The 7500-nt window shown below is 47.3% G+C and overlaps 1 protein-coding gene across 1 annotated transcript in view; it reads left to right on the forward strand.

The window, feature by feature from the left end:
• The window catches only part of LOC306914194 (uncharacterized protein), a 61037-nt gene extending 53768 nt beyond the window's left edge, over nt 1–7269 (forward strand). The window contains exon 11 of the transcript XR_013788666.1: nt 7244–7269. The gene's annotated coding sequence lies outside the window, so the exon portion shown is untranslated. The remainder of the gene's footprint in view (nt 1–7243) is intronic.
• The last annotated feature ends 231 nt before the right edge of the window (nt 7270–7500 follow it).

Consider the following 7500-nt stretch of genomic DNA (forward strand, 5'->3'; position numbering starts at 1 on the left):
GAGAGAGAGAGAGAGAGAGAGAGAGAGAGAGAAAGGAGAAGTAGGAGGGGGGAGGGGATGGTGGGGGGGGGACATGAATTAAAACAGGGAGCGCATGATGAGGAAGAGCTAGGAGCCGTGTACTGTAGTGAGAGAGAGAGACACACACACACACACACACACACACACACACACGCACACACATACCAACACACACACACACGCACACACACGCACACATACCAACACACACACACACACGCGCGCGCACACACACACACACACACACACACACACACACACACACACACACACACACACACACACACACACACACACGCATACGCGCACACATACCAACACACACACACACACACACACACACGCACACATACCAACACACACACACACACACACACACACACACACACACACACACACACACACACACACACACACACACGCACACAGACATACCAACACACACGCGTGCCCCCACACACACACACGCACGCACGCACGCACGCACGCACGCACACCACGCACGCACAGCAATGAGTTGATGCAACTCATTGCTGTTTGGAGTAAGGGGGAGGGGGGGGGTCTCTCTCTAACCTCAAAAGTTTCGGGACATTCTACTCTCCTCCCTCTTGAGTCACCCCCCCTGCCCCCTCCTCCCTCCCCTCCCCTCCCCGCCAACGCCACACATGTGCCCCCCCCTCCCTATCTCCACTGCTTCCAGCCCACTCCTCTCCCCATCGCCATCCCCATCCCCCGGCCCTAGCCCCTCCCCCTGCAGGAATGTGGCTGATGCTGCTGATGATGTCACTTCATGGTTTCTCTCCTCGCGCTCCCGGGTTTCTCTTGACAGGCTCCAGGAGGACGACCGAGCACGGAGAGAAGGGGAGAGAAGGAGAGAGAGAGAGAGAGAGACATAGAGAGACAGCGAGAGAGAGAGAGAGAGAGAGAGGAGAGAGAGAGAGAGAGACAGACATAGAGAGACAGCGAGAGAGAGAGAGAGAGAGAGAGAGAGAGAGAGAGAGAGAGAGAGAGAGAGAGAGAGAGACAGACATAGAGAGAGAGAGAGAGAGAGAGAGAGAGAGAGAGACATAGAGAGAGAGAGAGAGAAGGGGAGAGAGAGAGAGAGAGAGAGAGAGAGAGAGAGACATAGAGAGAGAGAGAGAGAGAGAGAGAGAGAGAGAGAGACATAGAGAGACAGCGAGAGAGAGAGAGAGAGAGAGAGAGACAGATATAGAGAGACAGCGAGAGAGAGAGAGAGAGAGAGAGAGAGAGAGATAGAGAGATAGAGAGAGAGAGAGAGAGAGAGAGACAGAGACAGAGACATAGAGCGAGAGAGAGAGAGCGAGAGAGAGAGAGAGACAGAGAGACAGAGAGACAGAGAGACAGAGAGACAGAGACATAGAGCGAGAGAGAAAGAGACAGAGACAGAGAGACAGAGACATAGAGCGACAGCGAGAGAGAGAGAGAGAGAGAGAGAGAGAGAGAGAGAGACATAGAGCGAGAGAGAGAGAGCGAGAGAGAGAGAGAGAGAGAGAGAGAGACAGAGACAGAGACAGAGAGCGAGAGCGAGAGAGAGACAGAGACAGAGACATAGAGCGAGAGAGAGAGAGAGAAGAGAGAGAGAGAGAGAGACAGAGAACAGAGAGACAGAGACATAGAGCGACAGCGAGAGAGAGAGAGAGAGAGAGAGAGAGAGACATAGAGAGACAGCGGGATCAAGAGAGAGAGAGAGAGAGAGAGAGAGATGTGTGTTCCATCGCACTAACAACGTTACAGTCGGGCTGTCCAGCTAATCAGCTTACAGTGACTACGGCACAAGCGTTCTGCCACCACTGTCATAGCCTGTGTGCGTGTGTGCGTGCATGTGTGTGTGTGTGTGTGTGTGTGTATGTGTGTGTGTGCTATGCGTGCGTACGTGCCCGTGTGTGTGTGTGTGCCCGTGTGTGTGCCCGTGTGTGTGTGTGTGGTGTGTGTCGTGTGTGTGTGTGTGTGTGTGTGTGTGTGTGTGTCTGTGTGTGTCGCGTGGGTGACATTTAAGTGAGGAGAGCCTCCTCTCTCGGTAATGGTCGTCATCAACAGCTTCCTAACAAGCCAATCAAAATGTGTCTGCAGTATAGTGGCATCGAACTCCTGCTTTCAACTCTCTGTTGTAGATGCATATTATTAGTGCTGGGCCAGATTTGGGCCAAGGGCTTTCTTTATGCCACAAATAAAAGGCGCCCATCTTCTTCTTCATGTTGCAAATGTCACCCTGGCTCGCTCTTTACTGGTTTACAGCAACGCTAAGCCAGTATTTACAGCAGTGGCTTTCGACCTTTTTCACATCAAGGCCCATTATTTATTCAGCATTTGAGCCACGGAACCACCATTTGATGACATTTAGCCTCTCAGACCCAAAACTAAAGAATATTTTGTTATCGTTGGATAAGATTTTGTCCAGAATTCTATGCTAGTATTGATGCTGGTACCATTAGGAGAGATAACAGGCACACGTTGATCAAAATAGCAATTATTTTACTCTAATTGTGTAGACTTCTTGTAAATTAAGTGCAGATGTTTAACGGGTCCATTTGGTTTCATTTTACACTCTCAAGAGTTAAAGATCTAGAAGGGTCCATTTGGTTACCAACTCTCCATCATTTAGCTGGGTCTGGGGACCACCTGGAACCTCCTCAAGGACCACTGGTTGAAAACCACTGATTCACAGTGTGGCTCCATTCAGTCGCCTGGTTCTCAATCTTTTCAGGCCCAACAAATAATTAGAAAGAAGAAAAAAAGGCTTTTTCTTCTTTCTAATTATTGTTAAAATTGTGTTTATTGTCATGATTTGTCAGGAGCCGAGTTGGCTTAGTTTGTCTGAGTCTTAAAGGTCTTTCAATAAATACTTTCTGAAACGTCTATGGGGAAAATAAATGGGAATGTCTCTTCCGGGCCGTTCGTCGTTCTGAAAGGGGGCGGGACTGCGACACTCTGGAAGTCAGATGGTGGTGGTGGTGAGAGGGGGGGTCCTGCAGTATGGTGGTGGTGAGTGAGGTGGGGGTCCTACAGTTAGGACAGTATGGTGGTGGTGAGAGGGGTGGGGGTCCTACAGTTAGTACAGTATGGTGGTGGTGAGAGGGGTGGGGGTCCTACAGTTAGTACAGTGTGGTGGTGGTGAGTGGGGTGGGGGTCCTACAGTTAGTACAGTATGGTGGTGGTGAGAGGAGGAGGAGGGGGGGGGTCCTATACAGTATGTATGTATATCACCTTGCAGTGGGAGGTCAAGGCTCAGGCTTTTATTGGGACCGTTTGTGACAGACAACGTCGCCAAAGAAGCTACATACCAATAAAAATTAGATTGGACCGGATTGGATTAGACTAGCGGACCTTGAGGCGAATGTGATTTATCGATGGAGGGGCTGGCCGGAAAAATGTGCAGCGGAGAGTGTTCCCATCAATACGAGATGAGGGGCTTACGGTGCCGTATACTACTTTATACTGTACGCTGGTGGCAGTGGCTCGTATCTGACTACCTGTGTACAAAAGGCCAGCAAATATTGCCCTCAAACTTGTTCTTTATTTTTTGTCGCATATCATATTAGCCGGGGAGCCACAGGCCCAAAAGCTCAAGGAATAGAGATTAACCTGTGATGTCATGACATACTTTTTATTTGTGTTTTTTTCTACTCACTTGGTCATTAAGGTCCACATAGTGAGAGGTCTGCTCTGCCGGATCCAACGCAAAAAAAAAAAGTTATGGCCATTTTTGTATACCAAACCATAGATGACCAATATAAGGCAAAATTTTCCAAATACAAAATACTTTAAGTAGCATGTGACAACAGTGACATGTCAAACTTGGGGAGCATTAGTTTTGCACGAAAAATACTCTTTGGCCTATATTCGGCCATAGCCACCAAATGTGCTGACCACATCACATTTGTGATGACGGCTGTGGCCATCCGGTCGCTCTACCCCTGAGCCACTCCTGTCATGTCAGCAGTACAGGCAATTTCATTGGTTGCATACTCATGGCTGCGGGAAGATTCACAGTAGGAGGTGCTGAACGTTTAGGTGGGGGTGAATTTTCACACGGAAAAGTGTTTTTTACTTTACCTCTCCATACGCAGGTTATATGAACAACTTTACCTCTCCATACGCAAGTTATATGAACAACTTTACCTCTCCATACGCAAGTTATATGAACAACTTTACCTCTCCATACGCAAGTTATATGAACAACTTTACCTCTCCATACGCAAGTTATATGAACAACTTTACCTCTCCATACGCAAGTTATATGAACAACTTTACCTCTCCATACGCAAGTTATATGAACAACTTTACCTCTCCATACGCAAGTTATATGAACAACTTTACCTCTCCATACGCAAGTTATATGAACAACTTTACCTCTCCATACGCAAGTTATATGAACAACTTTACCTCTCCATACGCAAGTTATATGAACAACTTTATCTCTCCATACGCAAGTTATATGAACAACTTTACCTCTCCATACGCAAGTTATATGAACAACTTTATCTCTCCATACGCAAGTTATATGAACAACTTTACCTCTCCATACGCAAGTTATATGAACAACTTTACCTCTCCATACGCAAGTTATATGAACAACTTTACCTCTCCATACGCAAGTTATATGAACAACTTTACCTCTCCATACGCAAGTTATATGAACAAACTGACACAGGCGACTAACCAGGATAAAGCTGTGATACAGCATATTTATTAGGCCTAGTAACAGAAATTAGTTTTGATTAAAAGTATTATTATTTTTGCCCTCCTGTCCGAGGGGGGGGGGGGCTGTGCCTGGGGGGAGGGGGTGCTCCAGCCCCCCCAGCACCCCTACTTTAGCCTGGCTAATAAGCCAGACCGAATCAGCCGTTGGCAAAATAAATTTGCCTGCCGGCGGATTACGGTCTGGAGAGGCTCAATTGTACGCCCATTTCCTACACCAGAGAACTGGTGTGGCCAATCGGGACACGGTATGCAATATGGGCGGGCTTTGGTACAGTGACGTTCAATGCTTGAGACCTTTGACTGACAGTAGCTCTGACCAATTGCGTCAAAGAGACGCCCCCTGGGAAACAAGATCCATACACAGCATCTCCAGACTCAAATACCACACGACAGTGTGATTTGAGTCTGGCTTATTAGCCAGGCTACCCCTACTTCCCCTCAGCCATGCCTGACCCACAAGCCAGGTGTGGTCAATTAGCAATTAGTGCTGCTGCTTGATTAGTGCCTGCTGCTGCTTACATAGGTTGCATCAGTCATTCTTTATTTATTTTTTATTTATTTTCCCTTTCTGTGTTTTTGTTAGTGTGCGTGCAACTAAAAGTGAGTAGCCTATACGTTTTTTTCATGTTTAGTTGGATTTGCTGCTAACATTTCTGTAGGCTATTATGAGAAAAGTTCAGATATGTGCTACAAATGTTTGCTGAAATTATACTCACACTTATTTTGATGGTCCTATTCAAATGCTGTTTGAATGTTAAAAAGGTTAAAAACAACAAACTAAGGGATAGAAGGGTAAACAAACAGAAAGGGAGGGTGAGGATGTACTCTATGTAGGGAAAGCAAGTCTGAAAAGTTGGGTTTTGAGAGTGTTGCTTTTGAACTTGGTGAAGGTGGAGGCAGCTCTGATGTGAGCTGGGGATGAGTTCCACTAGTGAAGGGGCGGCCACTGAGAAAGGCCCTGTCACCCCAAGTTCGTTGTATTTCTTTGCCTTGTGGGTTTCCAGGAGGTTGGCAGTGCTTGACCTGAGGAAGCGGTGTTGGATGAGTTCAGAGAGGTAGCGGGGGAGCCTGATCAGGTCCAGAGCCCGGGCAGAGGCTTTTGTGCTGGTTCTGGACAACCGGCTATCCGACGGACTTGACACCGGGCACTGCACTCCCTGTGGGGGTGTGGAACGTGTGTGTCAAATTTGAAGTCGTGGGGTGAACGCCGGTTCTCGAGTTACGTGGATTACAGACGTACGTACAGACGTAGAGACTTGGTGCATTTATAGATAGATGGTGAGTATTTTGAAGTCAATTCTGTACTTAATTGGGAGCCAGTGCAGTTGACGGAGGACAGGTGTGATGTGATGTTGTCCGTGGTTCAGGGTTTGACCGGACACTGTGGAGGTTGGCATCAGTTGAGCAATCGGCTCTTCAAATAGAGCCTATTTAATATTACGTACAATTCTTTACAACCTGACTATAAGATAGAACCAACCTGCACATCCAGTTGGTTGAGACATTTTCTATTCCAGTGGCTCTCGAACCTTGTCATGTCAATTAACCCATTTTGACCTGAGATCAGATTCTAAAAAAGTGTTCTACATCCTGACAGTTTTGTGAAAAAGCTATGTTTCTATGTCAGTGGTTCTTCGATTTTTCAAAAATAGCAGACCTACAAGCTTGTGAGCTTGTAGATCTGCTATTTTTCAATAGCTAAAGCATAACATAATGCTAACACCAAAAGGGGTTCCCGCCCAAAATGGCCACTAGATTAATTGTGTATTTGGCCGCAGACCTGCATCTGAAAATGTTTTGTGCCACAATTAAGGACCCCATGCAAGATTTGTGGTGTTAAAAAGTGCAAACATTTTCAAAAAGATTTATTTTCTTTAATAAAAATGGCTGGTTAAATATTTTTTATGGAGGGATAGACAGTAGGCTGACAAATGGGGAGAGATATGGGGGAGGGGGGGGGGGACATGCAGTAAAGGCCGTCGAGATCGGGAGTCGAACCCGCTGCACACTGCCAGACTGGATTACCAGCCAAGGTGTCTGGACCGCTGAGCCAGAGGAGTCGAACCCGCGGTACGCTGCCAGACTGGACTACCAGCCAAGGTGTCTGGACCGCTGAGCCAGAGGAGTCGAACCCGCGGTACGCTGCCAGACTGGACTACCAGCCAAGGTGCCTGGACCGCTGAGACAGTAGTTGAACTGATTTGATATATGTATATACATTTATTTCTGGCACCTATACTCAAGGAACCCATAACTCTGAGAGTGTACAAATGGAACCAAATGGACCCGTATAAGGTTCCATCTAAAATGGTAAATGGTGCATTTATATATAGCGCCTTTATCCAAGGCGCTTTACATAGATTGTGCATTACATTCACCCATTCACACACACATTCATACACCGATTGCGGCGGAAGCCATGCAAGGTACCAACCAGCACATCGGGAGCAATTTGGGGTTCAGTGTCTTGCCCAAGGACACTTCGACATGTAGACAGGAGGAGCCGGGATTCGAACCGCCGACCCATGGATCATTGGACGACCTGCTCTACCTCTTGAGCCACAGTCGCCCCATCTGTACACTCTTAGAGTATACAGCCCCATAAGGGTCCATTTGGTTACTACTAACTATATCAATAATTTATACAGACCCCACTTTGAGAACAACCGTTCTATTCATCAAACATTGATGGCTTCATCAGGTCAGGTGTACCTGTAGCCCCCCCACACACACCGCCACCCCCGCTCCCCTTCCTTA

This window comes from Electrona antarctica (genome assembly GCF_951216825.1).
Source record: "Electrona antarctica genome assembly, chromosome: 21".
Taxonomy (NCBI): domain Eukaryota; kingdom Metazoa; phylum Chordata; class Actinopteri; order Myctophiformes; family Myctophidae; genus Electrona; species Electrona antarctica.